Genomic DNA, 20,812 nt, shown 5'->3' with positions numbered 1-20,812 from the left:
TTCATTCCTGAAGAGTTTGTTTTATAAAGAAATCACTTGACATGACCTGTGATGTGTGAACTATTTAAACTTTATGTAGTTGATCTTAAGAATGGATTATTGCACATATTTTTGAAGGCTTTATTAATTATAATGACACAAGAGATGTTATTGCATGGACTCAGTGCTTATACAAGGCACCAGCTTGCCTTGAAAGAGGAGAAATGCCTCATTTCAACCAAACTTTGGAGTTTTGCCTCCGTCTTTAAGAAGGAATGGGGCTGTTGAAGGATTCATGGTGCTGAAGGGGTGCTAGAAGATCTCAATGGTGATGCAGGACCTGCTCTTTCCCTCTCTTTTTCCATCTGTGTCCGATTCTTCTTGTAACATTCTCCTTTCTCACTTCTTCAGGATACAGAATCTCCTAATGCCAGGCTTTTCCAGAGCACAGGTTTTCCTCAAATCAGCCTCTCCTTACTCCACAGCACCATGATTGCTGTTCAGCCTTTCTGGAGTAGAGAAGGCTTGGGTTGGAGAAGGGGCCTGATGGGGGCAGAACGCCCCATCACAGCTGGTGAACCAAACTGTCCACCTGTTTGGATTTCAGTTGCTAATCCCCATCCCTGCAGGTACAAATGAAGTAGCCCACATGTAAGCAAAACATGAAGGCTTATGACCCTTGAAATCTGATGCCCAAGGCTAAGGGATGTTTTCATTACTGCCTTGCACTTAATTACTGCCTATGCATTTCCTGGTGTTTTCCACACCCAGCTATCTTCTGGGACTGATCATTACCCAAAACAGCAGTAGACTGACAAACCCAGTAGTTTGAAGAAGAGACCATTTCCTCCAGTTCCACTTTGAAAGTTTTAAGATCTCTTCTGTATCCAATACTGTAGAGTTAAAAAAAAAAGGAAAATTATTGAGGTGTTCTATTTTAGTCTATTATTTGACAATATCAGGTTTTCACGTTTAGAAATCTACATACAAATGAGAAGGAGTTGTGAAAACTTCTGATTGATGGGCTTCTGACAATTCTAATTATTTAAGGACTGCAAACATTCAAATACTTCAAAGGCAGTATTTTGCTACCTGACAGCAGTGTAACTCAGAGAGTGGCTCTCCCAGACAAATCCTTGCAATATGAAGAGGTTACGATCTGATGTATGATACACTTAGACTTCTCTGGTGTCTATCTCAAGACCATTTTCTCTTTGTGAAGCCCTACTATCCATTAGTGCTCTGGTACATATGCACATATACATTTAGTTTGCCAAATATCACCTCTCAGGCTTACAGACAAGAGGACTGAGGCAAGACTCAATGACTGTAGAACTGATATCTTACTAAAAGTCTGCAAAGATGCAGAAAACTGAAGGTAGTTTTCCTGAATTCTGGAAATATGTGTCCATCTGTGGCCACTCATAGATAAACAGGTTTATTGTAAAGAGGGAAAGAAAACAGCTTTTAATCCTTTCCATGGTGCTGTGTGCCTCAGCTTTCCCATAGGGTCAGAGGCAGAAAAAACCCGTCCAAACCTGCTGGAAAGCTCTCAATCTAAGTGTTGTACAAGATAATCAGCAAAACTGACCACAAAGGACCATAAGTAGCAGAACATCCCCAGATGAGCAGTGTGGAGAGCTGAGAGCAGTTACCAGTATTGTGATGCTTGTAGGGGAAAAGCTCTTGGCGGGCAAGGAAGCAGTGCAGTGACATATCAGTCTGCAGATGCTGTCTGGAAGACAGCAGAGCAAGTCTGGAAGCTGATCTAAGTGAGCTGCTGTGGTGGAGGGCTGCAATGGGAGCATGGACTTTTTGCTGGGAATCTGCTGGAACAAATACCATCATCCTTAGTTATCAACTGATGTTTGTTAATGCAGCTTATCTTTGAATGACTGCCCATTTCTGAACTTCAGTGAGGTGACTTACAAACTTGATATCTTAAATATAGCTGGAGAAAAGAGTGAAGGGGAAAGAAGGAAGGGGAGGGAAATCTGCTAGCATTCATATTCCAGAGGGAATTAATTCTGTTGAATTTTTAAGGTTTCCTCTGTGGCTTTTAAGTTATTTGCTGAAATCTGCACTTACATTCATGCAAGATCTGCATCCAGCTTTTTCTAAAATAATGTTGAAGCAGACTATGTGGTAACTAAAACAATTTTTTTCTTTGAATGTCATCTCTGTTTTTGTTTATCAGCTGGTGCTCTAGCAAGTAGTTCCTGCCTTGAGGGGCTGTTGATAGATAGTTCCCTGAGATAGCTCAGTATCTCAGCTACCTTGTCACTGTGAAGTCCTTTTAAAACACTGAGGAAAATTTCAGTGTTCACCACAAATTGATTTTGGAAGTTATTGGTAGTTCAGATCCTTGACAGCACTGAAGGTGCGTGGTGGAGCACGTAGGGAAAGTGACAGTGCAGAGAGTCAAAAGAAAGCATTGGGACTGTTTGGGGATTTTTTGGTGACAATCAGGAACCAGATTCAGACTCACATGCTTGCAACAACAAGGGCACTGCCAGGATGCCCTGATCACTGCCTCAGTGCATGAACAATCTCCCACCCACGTGCACAGTCATCAGCATGTCCCCTGAATCTCCTCCCCGAGAGGAAAAAGGGAATCCTGGAGGATTACAAAAATTCTTCAGGGTACAAGAGAGCAACAAAATGAATGTCTGAGCATCCCAGGTGGGCAGAATAATCCCCACTTACAGAGCTGAACATTTGGACACTTATATGACTGTTGTGTTGACCATACCATGGCTGCTGCATTCTGCTCCTTAAAGAAAATGCTCTGTATTCATGGCCATGCCTTATTCAGGAAGGAAAATGTTCAGATTCTCTGGTCAGGCTGGCCACCAGTGGTAATAGAACAAGAGCATATTAACTGGTAATTGAGATATTTTATCATTATAATGATGCCTTATGAGCCAGGAGCTCATGTCAATAATTATTGACATTCACCATATACACCTAGAATTTTGTGAACTTCAAATGTGGAGTCATCCTTCTTTTACTTATACCCACTTTTGAATATTAGTTAGATTTGTATAACTTAAGTGGAAATCCGAGGAAAACAAAACTACAGCTTCTGGGGATTTCTGCTTAAACGGAAATAGTTAGAAGATGAGAGAGAGATATGAACAAAATACCTGTGGGGTTTGACAGGTGACTCAAATACAATATTTTTTAAGAATACACATGAACTCAGCACATGAGGGAAAGAGTCATCCTCACAATTACCTTCCTAGTTGAAGAAAATTACAGTTTCAGGTCAACAGCATGCAGAGATGCCTGGAAGGTGTTGCCAAAGACCATCCCAACAGTGCATCTATTCTGTATATATCACATTTGAAATTAGTCAGCAACAACTATGTCATCTTGATTTGCATGCTAATAAGATGGTGTAATGATGCTCTGGAGAGATGGATGAGTTAGCTGGCAATAAAATTTTTGGCTTTCCTGAAGTACTGAAATTTCAAAATTCTGAGGGCTATATTTCTCTGACTTTGCACCCTGTCTCTTAAATAAAGAAACATCCCACTGTGGCCATATCTATGATACCTCTTCAAGGAGAAAGGGACATCACACATTTCTTTCTGAAAACAGCAGGTGCAGAAACTAAGATATGGACATTTTTTCATAGACATGAGCTATGACAGAAGTTTGCACATTATCAGCCTTCTCGTTGAGAGTAAGTCTACATTATGGTTGAGAACAAGCTATGTTTCAGGGCCTACTGGACTCTGAAACAGAGCACTAGACCCTATTCCAGAAAAGTATCAGTTCAGGGAGAAATATGAAATGCCTTCTCATTGATAAATGTTGTTTCCAAGACAATCTCTCTTTGAGCTACAGGGCCATTTCCAAAATATGAAAGGATCCTGGCTCCTTGCAGACAAGGGAGGGATGTGAAAGACCAGAGAGGCACCTCTGCACATGGGATGGTGATGACTGGTGATCTGTCTCTTTATGGCAGATAAAGCAACATGTGAGTCTTTTGACATCTTTTCCCCTCAGTGTAGCCCTTCCTCACTTTTTTTTTCCCCTCACGAAAAGACAGACAGAAACCTTCAGCATCTCATCACTGAGAGAATTTTTCAGTGTAGTATTTTATAAATTGTATCTTGCTACATTTATGGAGTTCTGACCACACTTCTGCAGTCAGGGCTATGGGCATATTTGCTCATACTGATTTCACTGTAATGCTAGATGGCTGCCCCTTGTTTTAATGAGGTCTTAAACTTTTTCCCTGTTGGTCTGAGCTGGTATTTTCCAGATTATGGGAGTACTTTCCCTAAACTAACAGCGTGTTACATATTGTAGCACTGTTATGTCTTTGAGGGCTGAGTTTTCATGCAGGTGCCTAATGCTGTTCTTGAAGATGATGCTCCAATGCAGACAGGATGTTTGGCTGATTTCTGCTTCAGATGGCTTTTACCATCTTTTCTTTATTGCTGCCAGGGTTTTCTCTTGCTTCCCTGGGGACGCCAGATGCATCTAATGAGTCAGTCCAGCTTCGAAGCTGAAACAGGTCATGGACAGCAGCCATGTGTTGTTCAGATTCTTGCATGGAAGGGAATTTCCTTTTTCTCTTGCTGGACCAATTCACTCAATAAGAACTTGTTTTAGATCAAATTGGCATTGCTTTTAGCTAACTGGAACCTTTTCTAACCTTATCCTTAATTCCAAGTTTTTATTATATGCTAAAAGAGGAGAGTTGCCTTAAAAGAAAACTGTTTCTTCAGACAGTGTACCTTGCTCCCAGCTTAAGTGATAGGAAAAGGACTGTTTAAACACAAAAGTCACAGGCTGTATCTGGTGAAAAATTAGACAACAATCAGAGGCATGCTTCTCCCCAGTGTTGCGTAAGTAGATATATAACTTATAGTGTACTGCAACATCACAGCAGGTCTCCCAAATTGAAAAAAAAAAGAAGAAAAGACTGCCATACCTTGGCTCATAAATCCCTGAATGTGTTGCCTATGTTGATTAGTTACTTTGATTTGTGCTTCCCTGAACAGCTCATTTTTCCCTTTAATAAGAGTTTGGCTTGTAAATTGTCACTTGCATTTGCACCAAACAGTGCAATTAGGCTGGAGTGACAGAATATATTACATTGTTTGTTTTCCATTATGTTTATTCCAGATGGTTTTTGTCACTGACTCTTTTTCTGAGCTGGGCTGTTAATAAACATAGGATAAATCTAATGAATAAATTTGCCTGCTTAGTACAGATCTGTGGTGGTGGCTGAGATGGGGTTATGCTGCTGAGTAATGGGTTCTCAGTAGAACTACAGAAATGTCAATTCTTGCTCACTTATGAGAGGCAGACTGTGCCCATGGTTAGTGAGGGGTTAAAGAAGATGCTTATGTGCGATTTTTTTTCCTTTAAAAGACATAAATTTAAAATTTAAACTGAGGTTAGGATGAGTTCACAGTTGTGATGCTTTATTGCTTCTCTGAACAAAGGAAATCTTTTATGGTACATCTACAGAGTGAGTACCTGTTCTCAAGCTTTTCATTGCCAGGAAGCTCCTCTGTGCCCTTGAGTCAGCAGTTTCAGTTTTTGTCTTGGTTCCTGAACAAATACTTCTTTTCTTCTTCAACCATCTTGTCTCTTCAAATAGAAGTTGTTCAAAGTCCCTGACTAGGCTGGAGATGCAAAATTGATTTTAGAAAAATAACTGGAACATTTTGGAGAAAACATATGGTATAAAGAAGAAATGTGGATGTCTACAGGGCAGCAGGACTTGTCTTAATCTGGTCACTTGCCAAAGTGGTGTTGACTGGAAAAAAAAGGAAAGCTGTGACAGCAGGTCTTGAAAAAGTCATAACACTTAAGGAGTTTTCCAGTAGTGGCCTCTTAGTTTTTCCATCACAAAGGAACATAAGAAAACCCAGCATGAAATACAATATGGTCTGTCCTACCATCTTGCAAGTTTTAAAAGCTGCATGAGAAGAGGGTGCTTAGCAGTGGGATCTTGGTTAAAGTGGGTCTTAGTCAAAGAGCACATTTTTTAGAAGATCAGCTAAAAGCAGATTATAGTAAACAAATTTTGTTTCTACTAACACTTCCCACTTTCTCTGAACTCTTCCAGAGAGCTTATAAGCAGGAAGCTGCCAGCAGTGCTGCCTTTTGTCAGTACAATGGCTTCTCACATGTCTGTCAGCTGCTTAGCTGCGCTCTGAGCAACAAAAACAGTGTCTCTGTCTCTGAGGGTAATGCAAGGCAATGCTTCCCCAAGTGAAAAACCAAGTGATGAACACTGGAAGAAAAAGTTGTTCATCTGGACTCACACGGACCCACTAGCAGCAGGCTGGGGGCCCAGTCAGTGCTGTGAAATGGGTGGCCGTGGGTCTCAGCCACAGTGGAGAAGGGAAAGTTTCTAGGAACAGGACTAGACAAAGAGGGGGAAGGAGAAGTAAGAGGTGTGGGAGCAATAACTCAAGAAGGCCCCAAAGGAATGGTGAGCTAAGAAAGGCTAGAAAGACATGGCTGTTTTGGTAACTGAGATATAAGGAAAATGAGGATACAGCCTGTACCCACAGCACTGGGTGCCTGGCCAGGCTGCGAGGTGTGAGTGTTAGTCCTTCTGGAATCGATTCAGGACATTCCAGTGCTTGAATTCACATAGTAAAATTAAACCTTGTGCCAGGCTAGTTTCTTATGGGGCTTAGGCTCTGCTTTTTGATTCAATCATTTAGGAATGCAAAACTCCTCTACCAGGTCTGGGCTTTAACAGCATCTTTGCTTTGCCATCACCAGACTCTTGCTGACAGTGGAGCAGATTCATGATAATGAAAGGTAATCCAAGATAGTGATAAGGTCATGAAATTCATGGCAAAAGGTCCATGTCTGCCTGCAGCTGCTCAGTCATGCTGTTTCTGTGGGGCCTGATTCACCTCTGGACTGTGCTTTGCTTTCTGTGTGTCTTACCCACCATACTCTTCCTAGGCACTCCTGCATGTCCACTTGCGCAGTGGGGCAATGGTGAGTCTGCTCCACAGATGCCGAATTAAGGCTGAGTGTTTACTGTGAAATAAGATAAATTAACAACTTGTATGTCAGATTCCTGAGTGTTTCACTGGTGGGGAGGAGAGTTTAGCCACCCCCCACACCCTCTTTGTATGCGGTATCACACTAAAATGCAGCAAGGTACAAGATGGAAAGGAGAACTTGGAGGCAGCAAATGGGGCTTGGCCAGGATAGGTCTTGGTTTTTGTAATTCTGAACAATAGTTCCTACTTCTGCCACTGAAATCTTCATTTACCCCAGTTCCTGGCCCTTGGAGGCCTCCAGCGAGTTTCTTCTCATTTCATGTCTTTCTCTATCACACTCCTTTCTTTCAAGCTGACCATGATCAGATACTTTCATGTCACTTCCCTCACCCCCAGGCGTTCCTTTGGGTGGAAGATGCCTTCAGATTTCAGAGTTATGCTTCCTCTGCTCCCCGGACCCACCAATTTAATTTTTCTTAGGGTCCTTGAGTCTGGCAGTACTCTGTAATTCTCATACTGAGAGGTGGTCTACTAAGAAGGTACATGAGGAAAAACATTGTGGTGTTATTTTTTGTCCTATTAAAAAGTGGAGAAGATGCAGCAGACATGATGTTTTTGTTGATTTATTTATGAGTAGTTCCTATTCAAAGGAGTGTGAGAGTGTCAAGGAACATGGACCAATTTCTATTTGATTACTCCCTGAAAAACTGGAAATGACCATGATGTAGTCTGATGACTTCCTCTGGATCTACAATGGACCGTTCTAGTGAGAGCATAGCTCAGTCCACTTATTATACATCACATCTCAATGGACATGGACAATATATGCAGTGTGTTAAAACCCATCTGAATGCTTATTAAGAGTTCAATAGCAATGTTTTTTACTGAGGATTATTTCAAAATGCATTTTCTTTCTTCACTACTTCCATCCGCTCTCTTTTGGTCTTCTGTGATTATTGCTGTATTATTGCTGAGCACCTTGGCCATACAAATGGGCAGCAATTGCAAAGTCTTTAGTGAAGTTTGTGAAGTATTTCACCTGTCTCATTTTATTTGTCAGAGGATTTTGCTGCCAGCTTAAACTTTCTGAGTCTTGTCTTTCTAACTCCAGAATCCGTTACTGTATTTGGAAATATTTCATGTAGAGTTTTGAAAGAAAAATAATTTATTACACCCAAAAATTATGTCATGAACCCAAATTGATTTTATCCATCTCCTTTATGAAAAGGATTTTTTAGCCTGTTGTAAGAAATGTTGATAATAATTATTTGATGTCTGCATTGACCTTGTTAACACCATCCAGGATGGTATTTTAAAACTGTTAAGGAAAACTGTTTCACTTAAAGATCAGTTGCATAGCGATTTTTGTAGCAAACTCAAATAGAAAAATGTTCTAGGTCTATTATTAGGCTCTATCCAATTCTACTCATGCCATTAAAGATGATTCATAAAATACTGCACGTGAGCCAAGTCAGCTTCTGTGCTTTTAGCTTGCATAATCCTATAAACCACACCAGTGCCCATATATCACTTGATTCACATCACTACCCCCACATAGTGATGCATTGCAAAACATGCAATAATGTACTTGAAGTTGATGACCCCTTCACCTAAAAAAAAAAGAAAAGAAAAAATATGGAAAAAGTGCCTGTGCTCTCAGTCAGAGGAGCAGAAAGCAGAAGAATGACATTACAGCATGAATCCTCCATGGAGCTGGACGTAACAGGAGCTACACCTTGCATTGAAAATTTCATGAGTTTTCTCCCATTTATTTTCATCTCTGTAATATGCTAATGTGTTAGCTTTACAGTGTAGCATGCTGCCAGAGCACTGCAACAACTGCACTCAATGCCAGATGCTAAAAAAGCTTCTTGAAATATTACTAAATAAGGTATTGTGAATGTTCTTCATGGGAAAAATAAGTCCATTCCCTGAGCAGTAAGAATAAGGGAATCTTTCAAGTCTAATAGCTGTTTTTCAAGAGCTTGTGCTTCTTTATGGTGTTTTTCTTCCCTTTCATTTAATTTATCTAACTTTCAATCCCATCTTCATAATTTTTTTTAAACTAAAATGATCTATAATTTATTATTGCTTTATTTTTGTTTGAGATGCATCTTGATACATTCAGAGGAGTAGCAACATACCAAGATTTCATTATATGAGAAAATCCCAGTATCTGAAGGCTAGTTATTTGGAAGTAAATGGTGCTAAGGGCTAAAAGTCAGTACTGTTGCTGGGTGTGTTACTATATTTCCTACATAAAGGGTGTTTTTTCCAGGATAATAAAACACTTTCTGCAGGTTGCCATGATGGCTAACTGCCTCACGCAGTCTCTGGCCAGGAGGAAAGGACTGTACTCACTTGGTCAATGGGAGCAAGACCTGGCTATGAGGGAGGGCAAGCCATGGGTCCCAAAGGATTATGATCATAATGCTAACATTCAAAGCTGGAACGCAAGATACTTTCTTCCATGGCAGGGTATTCAGGTCTGGGGATAATTATATGGCAGCATAATTAAATGCCTGCACCAGCCTGACTCAGTCCTCTCCCGAAGGGACCGTGCAATAGCCCTCGAGGCAGCACCAGCCTGTTCTTGCTCCTTATCTCCCTCCTGACACATCTCCTGTACCACAGCAGGCTCCTACAGAAGACCCAAGGGCCTTCTCAGCACTCACCTGGCGTATGGACACTGCAGAGCTGTCCTACCTTGGGCTGGCAGGTTTCACAGCACGTGCTGGGTCTGTTGACCCTGCATGTCACTATAGGGGACAGGGGCTGCCATACAACCCCTGTTTCACAAAGGGTAATGAATCACAGCCAGGGAGACCCAGGCACAAAGGCACCACAGCAGTAGCAGAGCAAGGACACAAGCTGATGAAATATCTCTTGATCTGCTGGTCCATGTGAAGGACTCCTGGATCCTCCTGAGGCTGTGCAGTGCTTGCCATCACCTGGTCACAGTATTGCTTCAGAGAGAAAACAGATAAACCCCTTCCATCTGAAACATCTTCTGTCTACCACATTAGCTCTCCCACAGATTGGCCAAGATCACTTTATTTACTATTTAAAATCTTTAATGGAAATTGAGAAGCCTCCAAGATCGTCACTAAAATGTGCAGTGGGGACAAGCAGAAAACCTAAATTTATCACTGGAAAAACAAAGACAATACTCTTGTGAGTAGTTGGAAACCAGTTTGGCACTGCAGTTACAGCACTTCAGTGTCTTCTTTTTTCTAAAAAAATTTTTTTTCTCAGTCTTCTTCAAGTCCAATCAGTAATCATTTGTTTTGTTGGGTTTGTATGGGTCTCACAGTTTTCATGTTTCTCTCATTCACAGCCTGACTTCTCAGTTTGCTAAAGGACAGCTGATAAAACTCAGTTTCAGATAAACCAAAAATTACATTTATGCCATAAATACCCTCTGTGATTATGGGAAGACACAGTCAGTCTCTTTTCATTGGCAGTGAAATCAGTGCATAAAGTATGCTCGAATATAATTGTTCTTTGTTTTCTCAAGGATATCATGCCAAATTCTCTTTTTTCAGTACTGTCCTTATCTGAACCTTTAAACCCTTTCTTTCTAGATGATGAAAAGTAGTTCCCTGTATACCCTGTAAAATCCTCTGCCTCTCCTTAGGATATCCATATCCACTACACTCAATAAAGAGAAGAGTAAAAGGAAATATGTCATCTCATGAGCACAGCAGTCATACCAATTGCTGCAGTGAGATTTTCCCAGCTGCTAATGATTTACAATGGAATCCTTATCCTTTTAAGGACACTCAGCTTCTAAGAGTGTTCAGAAATATCTTAGTTTATGGTCTGGGCTATTGGAAGCCATTATAATCAGATTGCATATTTCACTGGTAAAATCACCAAAGATCTGGATCCTGAGGATGTACCAGAGATGTTACAGAATCACAGAATGGGTAAGGTTGGGAGGGAGGTCCTCGAGTCCAACCCCTCTGTTCAACCAGGGTTCCCTAGAGCACATTATTCAGGATTGTGTTCAGACAGCTTTGAGAAGGAGACTCCACAACCTCTCTGGGCAACCTGTTCCAGTGTTTGGTCACCTGCACAGTACGGAAATTCTTCCTCATGTTCAGGTGGAACTTTCTGTGAAGCAGTTTCTGCCCACTGCCTCTTTTCCCATTGCTTGGCAGCACTGAGCAGAGCCTGGCTCCATCCTCCTGGCACCTTCCCTTCGGATACTGACAGACATTGATGAGGTTCCCTCTCAGCCATCTCTTCTCAAGGCTGAACAGGCCCAACTCCCTCAGCCTTTACTCATAAGAGAAATGCTCCAGTCTCTTAATCACCTTTGTTTCCTTCCTCTGGACCTGCATCAGGAGCTTCATGTCTCTCTTGTACTGTGAAGTCCAGCACCAGCTCCTTTCACAGAGCTGGTTACCTTTCACAGTGGCTGCAAAGCACTCCGAGTAACTAGGAGCTTTAATTATGAATTAACAACTGAACCAGAGACTGCACCAAAGCTTCCATCCCTCAGCTGGAAGAAAGCTGGACTGCAGGTGGGGGTCAGGTCGTGCAAGTCACCATCCCCCAGTATCAGGCTGTTTCTTTGACTCTGAGAGGGTTTTGGAGAGCAGCAGCGAGGCTGTTGTCACTCAACATGAAATTTCCATTATGAATCATGCTGCAAACAGAACAAGACAACAACAAAGTCTATTTGTTTCATTATGTTTTAAATTTATCCATACTCTATCATCATATTATAACCATCACAGTGTCTCAGCAATAGCAGGATGGTGCACGATGGACAGACCAGGACATCTCTTCCTTTCAAGTAGCTTTCAAGAGTTGTAAGTGTTTTTCTTCTCTCTGTTTGTGCTTTATGAGTATTAATTAACTCCTCTGGTCCCACTGCAGGGCAGGAAATCATTGCCCTCCATATGCAAATAGAGAAATGAAGCAGATTATATGATTTGCCCAAAGCTAAAAAGAGAATTGTTATCAGCACTAGGACGAGAACTGATGATTTTTCTTAGTGCCCTGTAATGCAATTAGCAGAGCAACCTCCCTTCCCCTCATCCTCTGCTGTGTTACCCTCCACCTGCAAATGGCACTGACTCCAGCAGTGCTTGATATTTGAAGCTGCATTTTGCTGCTAAGATTAATTTCCCCTCACGATGACTCCAAACAATACATTTTTGCATCTAAGAGAAACATTAAAATGTGCATTTGAATTACAGGGACACAAGAATCCCCTTTAACCTCATCATGAGCCTGATGCTTAAGTAATTTTCCAGGAACAAGCTGATGCTACAGCAGCATTTTTTGTGCCATCTAGTGGTTGCAGAAAATCAGCTGCCAAGCTCTGTCCCAACGTGCCACCCAGCGCCAGTGCCATAGCAAATCCTGCTCCTTCTCTGACAACCCCTGCCCCGCTTAGGGCTGCTTGTGCCTCTTTTTCTTTTGCTTCTCCTGTTGCCAGTGTTTCACTTGGATGGCTGTGAGCTGCTAAAACTCTGGAAAGCTGCAGTAAGAAGTGGTCTGAAAAAAGAGATAAGTAAACGGATATTCTCAGGAGCGCTCTCAGCTTACATATATGCTGTGTTTCTGTGGAACAGGGAACACTTTCTTCACTGCTTGGAGAGTGTGAAGGAAACTGTGGGGATTGAGGCAGCAATCAATATACACAGAATAGTAGTTATTATTTTCCTGAGGAGGAGGACACAACCAGGTGCCTTGGAGAAGGGAGCTGGCTGCTCCACTGGGCAGACCACCTTCAGGGAGGACAAGCAATGCTCAGAGAGGACCACAGGGATGGGGCTTAGACCTGCGGTTATTTTCAGCCATCTTTTTTATTAACTTCTCAAAAAACACAGAGAGGGACTAATTTCTGTGTACAGCCATGATCTTTAAAAGCAGAATCAAAAGAAATAATTCCCTAGCAAGGGCAGTAAGGAAGGGCTGCACCTCACATATATGCTTAATTACTAAATGCCTTAGAGTTAAGGAAAGCCAGAGAGCACCATAAGCAGTAGTGACATTTTTCCTATGTTTTAGTATAAGAAGCATTTTGTAAGGGATTTAAGTTGCTTTTAATCTAAGACATTTTAACTGAGAATAGTCACGAGAATAAACATGATAGTTCCTAATGCAGATAGAGTTTAAGATACAAAAAGCATGTTTATTTGTCACAGTTGACCTTCGTGTTACATAGAAAGTCCAATACCATCTGCTGAGATAGTTTTGGCCCAGTGAAGCTAAGCAGCTCACCAGACTTCATCAACATTGCTTCATACTTTGCCTGTACACACATTAACACATTTGGTAAAAATATAACAGCTCGATGAGAAAAGCTTCCGTGTTTGGATTGGACTGCCTTTGACAATCCTTCAGCATCCCCACGGCCCTAGCTCAAGCCAATGTCAAGACCTTGGTAAATGAGCAGTCCAAAGACATTGAGTCTGTGCCATTCTCCAAAACTCCTTGCCCAGAGGCCGCACACCATGACCAGCAGTGGGACAGGTTCCTACTCCCACCCCAGCACAGGAAAGCTGCAAAGAGATGGTCTTCTCCAGATCCAGCTATGCCAACCCCAGCTTGTCTCCCATGTTCCCACACTGTCCCCTGGCTAGTTAGGGCTCCCCACTCCCTAACAGATACAATGCACCAGAGCAACAAGGGCTCTCATTCCCACTGGACTAATTTTGACTGAAAGAGGCCAGGAGATGCATTTGGAGCACTCAGCAGAGCTGACTGTGTGCCCAGGAGGCCAGAGTGGGCAGGCAGGCAGTGACCTCTCCCATCACCACCCCTAAGGTCATGTCTGCACCCTGTTTAAGCCGAAGAGGATCTGGGATGGCTGTGCCAGCAGAGCTTCAAGGGCAATAACCTCCAGCAGTGTGTCTTGTAATCTTCATCTGGCACAGCTTTCTACAAATAGAACATCTGTCCACAGCCTAAAGAGATGTTTCAAAATTGATTTAATTAGACCAGCACAAGCACCCATCTGGATACTTTTAGCTCTTTGGCTCTCATTCACCTAGCAGACAACAGCAATGGATAAAAATCATTTTCACCTGCCCCAGTTGCAAAGTGGTCAAAAGGAAAGGATGATGTATCAGCCACACCAGAATCCTAAACTTTTGACAAATACACATAGTGAATCCTGATGAGGTGCATTATGAAGTTGCCACCTGAGATTTCCTGCCCAAGGTGGCCACATCTGCAGAAGGGGCAGTGGGGGAATGTATGCCTGCATCCATGCAAAGCCCAGAGTCTCAGCCCAAACAGCTGATTCCAGTGGGTCCAAAGAGCACAGGAAGGGGTTACATTGCACTGTGCCTTGGTCAGTCATTTACTACATGGGAAGCCTTCCCTTAACCTTCTGGCTCTTGCATTCCTCTACACAACAGTACTGGATAGCAAAGAATGCAAATGATTTAACGCAGTGTCAGATGGGTTAAACAGCCTATGGAAGTGGCTAATCTACAAAGAAAGGGAGCCCCAGCAGGACAGCAGCAACAACCTGAAGAGGGATAGTTACATTTTAAATTGGTGCACAGGTTTTTGCAGCAATAGACTGACTATATCCTTAATTTATACAACTCCTTATTCCAGTTTGGGCCAAATTAAAATAAACCAACTGCTTCTAGTCGAATTAAAATATCAACTAAGGATCTGGCGTTCATCTAGTAAATTATTTGAAGACAAACAAACGCATGTTTGTGCACAAATGTTAGAAAAACATATCACAGAGTTTAAAAGAAGAAAAAAAATCACCTATGACAACTGAAAGCATCAATCCTTTTTCAGCACTCTTTGGAGGCTGCAGATAACCCAGGTCTCTACTAGATTCTTTTCTAAACTACTAATAAAAGGCTACAGTTTATATTAGTTTTAATGTACCTCATGTTTATTATCCATTGCTAAAATCCTTTTTAAGAAAAAAACATTGGAATTTTAGCTAGTTTACAGATGGTAGAGATAAAATTGGTCTTTAGAAATCTGGGTTTAAAATAGGATTTTCATGGAGAGGACTGTTTATATTTGCTAATATTATCCAGTCTGTCTATTTGTAAACAGGAGTCAAAAGTTTACAAGCTTTAGCCTGAGATAAAAGTAACTCAGAATGAGGGAAGACCATGAGCAATGGAATCCCCTGTTACACTGGAGCTGCTTTATCCAACAGGATAAAGATCAGACAGGCCACAGCAAGGGGCAAGCAATGAGCTGAAAGGAATTGATGCCCTTCAAAATTTTTTTGTTGTTTTCATGGAGACACTAGCATTGGTAACTCATCAAATGGTCAGGTTGGACTTCACGTGCCCTTGGCGTTTTCCTGGTATTTAGACTAGAGCAGGATGGTAAACAGGCATTTACACAGTCAGACAGAGAGACCTCAGGATTCCTGAGCTGTCTGCTGTTTCTGGGCCGTGGTGCAAGTTCATGGGCAAGAGGGATGCTGCACAAAGCCTCCATCTGGCCTCTCCCCACTGTGGTTTTAGCTGGCATTGCAGGTGAGAAGGCTGAGGAGCCCCAGCCATGTCCTTCTGCTCCTTGCATGAGTCTACTTGGAACACAGATATTCCTCCAGGCAAGAGCACAAAGTCCCCTTTTGCTTACCCCAGGGAGACTTGCACAGCCTCTCGCTACATTATCTGGCTACATTCACTTTTCCCTCTGAGATACCAAAAGCAAGCTGAGCTACTGACCATTTGTAATCAGGAAACAGCAGCAGCATTATGTCTGTGCCACCCACTATACACAGAAGCTCTTGGCTACCCCAGCGGTTTCAAGCTCTCCATGCTTTTGGGCCTCACTGCAGCACACATCAACAAAGCAGAAACATGTAAGGTTTAAAAAATTGTAGAAAAAAGAAAGTCCATGGCTTACAAATCAAACTTCAAACCAGAAAAACCTCTTTGGTTAATGGGATCCTCATTTTTGCCAAACCCACTCTTTGCTAATAGTCAAAGGTGAGTCATTGCTTCCCCTCTCCACAGCCAAGGGTCTCTGGAGAGGAGTCTATTTTGGCTGTGATTTCTTCTGTACAAGTGGTACCACCTGCACAGCAGCTCAGTTTCCAGGACTCAGAAGAGAGATCTTATCTTCAAAAGCCCACAGTTGAAGGGGAGGTAGCAACAGTGCATGAAGCTTGGGGCTATGCCCTACATCCCATGGCCTTCCCACAGGTTCTTCCTCTGTAACTGCTGGCCTACTGCATCCCTGCCAAGGTCTGAAGACAGGCTCCAAACAGGGAGAAGTGACTATGACATCTGGGCTCATCACAGCTTCAACATTCTCAACAACAAACACTCTACTTCAGCCAGATTTCTGACAGGAAAAGCAAGTTCCATGTCTGACATTTCCATTTAAGGACTTTTCCCAACCATCTTTTAACTCAGCCAGCTATAGCATCACACAGAGGAAAGAAGCCTTCACATTGCCACCTCCCTTCCGCCATGCCACTTTTTGGACGGGTGGCCCTTTTTGTCCCATATGGACATGGAGAAATATAAGTTCTGGAGGAATAGAAGTGCACCAAGGTGGCCCTGGCTACTCCTGGGCTTCTTTCACATGCTGCTGTACCTCTCTTTTCCCCTCACCTTCAGCCTTGTGTCTAGCAATTAAAGCGAAAAACCCAGAGGAATCCACATCCCAATAGACCGGGAACAAAGGGGAAAAGGGTCTTTTCCCCACATGCCTGTTGGGGAAAGGACAGATCTTGACCTTTGGGCTCCTGGTGCTCGTAGGAGAGCTCAGCAGTGTCAGGAGTCCAGCAAGGAGAGGAGAGCTCTGTGCTGGCAGGCACAGTAGGAGGAGGAGAAGGAGAAGGAAAGCCACCCTGACCGGGAATGGCAGTGTCACCACACTGTAACCCAGCCAGCACTGTGGCTGTGACATGCGGTCACCAGTCACACCACTGTGTACAGCTGGCTACTCATGAGGAGCAAAACAAGAGCCTGAACAATCTGACAGTCTGAGGTCAAAACAGATAAATAAACAAACTCGGTTCTGAATAATAATAAGACACATCTGTATTAAGAAATCATGATTGTTTTGTTAAAAGTGTGCCAATGAAAGCAGTATTTTTTACAGTATTTGAAGACTGTCCCTTGAGCTGTTCGTAGCAAGCACATAGTTTATGCAGCTTTGATGAATTTGAAAGGGTCTTCTTCTTCCTATAAGAGCCACTGATGTCACCTAGAAAAACATTATATATACTACTTTCCTTGGCTTTTAAGTCTAGCAGAATGACAATTGCTACAGTGGGCAGAGGCCAGATAACACAATTCAGGCAACTGCATTTTTTGCAGCTGTAGTTCTGCATTTTTGTTAGAGATGATGGGTTTGCACTGACCTGAGGACATAACATGAAAGCTGTTCTTGTGTGTCCTTCAGAATCTCACTTAGTAACATTAATACACTACAGGAAAACATCTCTTACAATTTCATGGACCATATAATGACTAGAATTTTTAATTGTAAATTTATAATATTCAACAAAGAAAAACCTGTGGCTATCATAATGTTACTGCCTTTCTGAGAAAGGTAACATACTAATCAGCAGATTAATCACTGTCTCTTAAAGCAAGAAATAGAAGAAACCAAATGAAATTATCAGTCAAAAAGATTTAAGGGAGACAAAAAGGTTTAAGGGAGACAAATGCCTTCTGTGCATAATTAATTTACAAATTTACCAATTATGAGAAATGTTGTGAAAAGACAGAGTTTAAGCTCCTTCCAAGTTTATGGATAAAGAGTCCAACAAGGCTAACAAGAAAGCAAGGACTCAGAAAGTGTCTCAGTTTGGAAGACCTCAGCTGCAGAGGAAGCAGGAAGATAATCTCCTGGGAAGCATTGCTGTGCTGCCCAAATCCCGGGGAGGACTGCAAGAGCCTGCTACAGGACACTGCCCAAGACAGAGGGTACAGGGCTAAAAGGGCTTCTGATCATATTTACCAGAGTCCTTCATAGTAACATTAATTCTGAAACAGAGACATAATGAAATGGCTGTTATGGATGATTTCACAATTGCCCCAAGAGAACAAGTTGGGACACCAATTAATTTTATTGAGAAGGAACAGCAGTGGCTGATGAACTTCTGCAAAGACCTAGTTTCCTGAATTAACAAAATAAGCAGAATAGATAAAAACCATAAAAAAGCAGCTATGCCAATAAAATTGTCTCCAAATGAAGTGTTTTGATATTCTCTCCCATGAGCTGATAAATTTATGAGACCTATTTTTTTAGCTTTACAGTGTGTGTATAAATACATATATATTTGAACAGACATACATTCAAAGTTTTCCAAAGACAGAGGAAAAACAGAAGCCTCATAAGAAATCACAGCATCTCACAGGCAGAAAAGGAGAATTCTAAGCAGGAAAGACATGACTTCTGAGCATAGGAGAGTTTTCAATTGCAATTATCCTGTCCAAGACAGGGTAATTTAAGCAATAAACAAAATCTCAAATATCAAACTAGAACTTCCTGCAGTGCCCAATGAAGATAACTAAAACAAAGATAAAACCAACAAAACAGCTTATTACATGTCAGCTTACTGTTTATCAGCTAGAAACAAATCTAAGTACATTGTTAATTTAGGCCATCAGAGAATAGATCTGTATTAGAGAAAATTAATTCCATCAGTCAAAGTCAAGTAGAAAAAAAAATCTTTAATAATATATTTTACATAAAATGTATTCACCACACTCCAGGGCATTGAAGAAAAGCTAAGTGAAAACAGGACTCCTTTGGCTGGTAAATGTAAAGATATGTATGTGCATGCATGCATACACACATGTACACATACACTTATTTTTCTGTGATGAAAATATGCCCTGGCTGAGGGAAAAGTGACTGCCTGAACTGATCTGAAAGACTTTAAATTATAATAATTTTTTTCAGTTTTACATCTTGATCCCATGCCATAAAACTTAAATAGTTTTATCACTGAAATGAAAGGTCATTTTCACCAAGGCAAGAGAAAGCTTCTCCATGTTTTATGTATTTCAACTTTATTTGCAAGTCAATATGTTCTGAATCTCTGTAGGTTTCCATTAAAGTGGAAATTGCAAAACCCTTTACCCTGATGGAAATTTGAAGCTGATATGCTCTAAGCCCTGCATGACTCCTCTTCTTTATATATATTTTATTTGTATTAACAATTATGTAAGGAAATTTCTGGAGGACAGATCATTAGAAGTGATTCTGGCATACTGCTTGTCTCAGACTTGCCAGAATTTCTTAAGAAATAAATTAAAATGAAGGTCACTGTTTAAAATGCAAAAAGGCTCATTGCAGTCTGCTGCCATGGAGTTGCAACTGCAAAGTAACACTGAGTTTATTGTCATCGTTGTAAATTATATCTGCAGATACTTGGGAGAAGCTTGAGCAAAACTCCAGACACTACAGTAATGGAGAGTTTTATACCCTGATTATGGAATTGTAAAGAGGGTTCTCTACAATCACTTCTCTTTGTAAGAAATACGTATATTTTGGCATAACCCAGCACATACCAGTACCTTGGGGTGTGTTTGCACTGCAGGTGCACCCCAAGGCTGTGTCACCCATGGATATGACTCTGTGCTGCTACCTGTGTGTCCTGTCTTCTCCTTCCCCAAGGGAAGCCCTGTGATGCTGTGTCTGGCCAAGCCAGCTGGTACCCACCCCCTGGGCGCAGTGCATCACTCAGCTTGGGGTCACCCAAAGGGACACTTCCTGGCTGTGCACACTAATGCTGCTCTGTGTGGTCAGACGGCTCCAGCTATGCTATTTGCTACACAGTGGCATCTCAATCAGTGTGGGGAAGGCCAGCTGGATTGGGGACATCCTAAGGTGACTCTAACACTCTGTGATTCAAGGTTAGGTGGAACTTGTTGACAGACTAAGATCAGGGGAAATTAAAGTGAAAATGAGATTAAATTGGTTGCTAAACACTCTGTGACCTTCAGACCATCTGGGAATGCCCATTTATGTCCCACGGAGACTGTGCTGGAATCACATCCCACCACACGCAAAGTAAAGCCCGCTCCTTACCAGACAAAGGCCAGACTTTCCTACTGAAGAGTGGCATGTTGACTGACAGCTGCAGTTTTTTTGTGCTATTCCCTGGAGGAACCCAAGGAAACAAACACTTCTCAGACAGGATGGATTTCAAAAGAAACCAGTCCAATTATTTTTGCAAGAAGTTAAGTGAGAAAACACCTTCTGTTTTGTTTCTGTCAGAAATGACCGGTTATCAGATGCTAGACCTCATCTACACTGTAATGAAAAAATTGCAAGAATTACGCTGACTTCATCCATTCTAATCTCCCATGAGAAAATTGATTTGCAATACAAAATGGCACTTCACAATTGCTTAAGAAAAGCAAAATTTGAAAAGTGCTTTTGAAATTACCTGCTTTTACATCAACAGAGCAATATTATCCCTGATATTATTGATGTTGTTGTTTTACTGGTGAAGAAATAGAATCATGTAAGATTAAACAATTGCCATGGAATAGACATTTCTGGTTGAGGAACAGAAATTAGATCTCCTGAAAGAAAACTCTGTGCTCTGTTTTCTTTCTTCCTCTCTGTGAATTTGATCAAATGCCACTAATAAAAGAGAGATTTGCATTTGATTTCAGTACATACAGAAGCAGACTGACAAATAATTATATGTATCAAATTGAAGTTATTATATCACAAAAAAACCTGTCATTCTTCTAAGTGAATTTGTGTCAGACAAATTTGTGTCAGACAAATTTGTGTCAGACAAATTTCTGTCAAACAAGAGAAGACAAAACCCTCTCCTCTCCTCTCCTCTCCTCTCCTCTCCTCTCCTCTCCTCTCCTCTCCTCTCCTCTCCTCTCCTCTCCTCT

General features: G+C 41.6%; 1 protein-coding gene across 3 annotated transcripts in view; it reads left to right on the top strand.

Moving 5' to 3' along the window:
• LOC121676525 (complement C1q tumor necrosis factor-related protein 7) overlaps window positions 1-20,812 on the top strand; it is a 100,970-nt gene that overhangs the window by 3,113 nt on the left and 77,045 nt on the right. The window lies entirely within an intron of this gene.

The sequence above is a fragment of the Corvus kubaryi genome, unplaced genomic scaffold (genome assembly GCF_017639235.1).
Source record: "Corvus kubaryi isolate FWS band 111438036 unplaced genomic scaffold, C.kubaryi_AGA036_p1.0 split1-131, whole genome shotgun sequence".
Classification (NCBI taxonomy): domain Eukaryota; kingdom Metazoa; phylum Chordata; class Aves; order Passeriformes; family Corvidae; genus Corvus; species Corvus kubaryi.
This window is presented reverse-complemented; position numbering and strand designations above follow the sequence as displayed.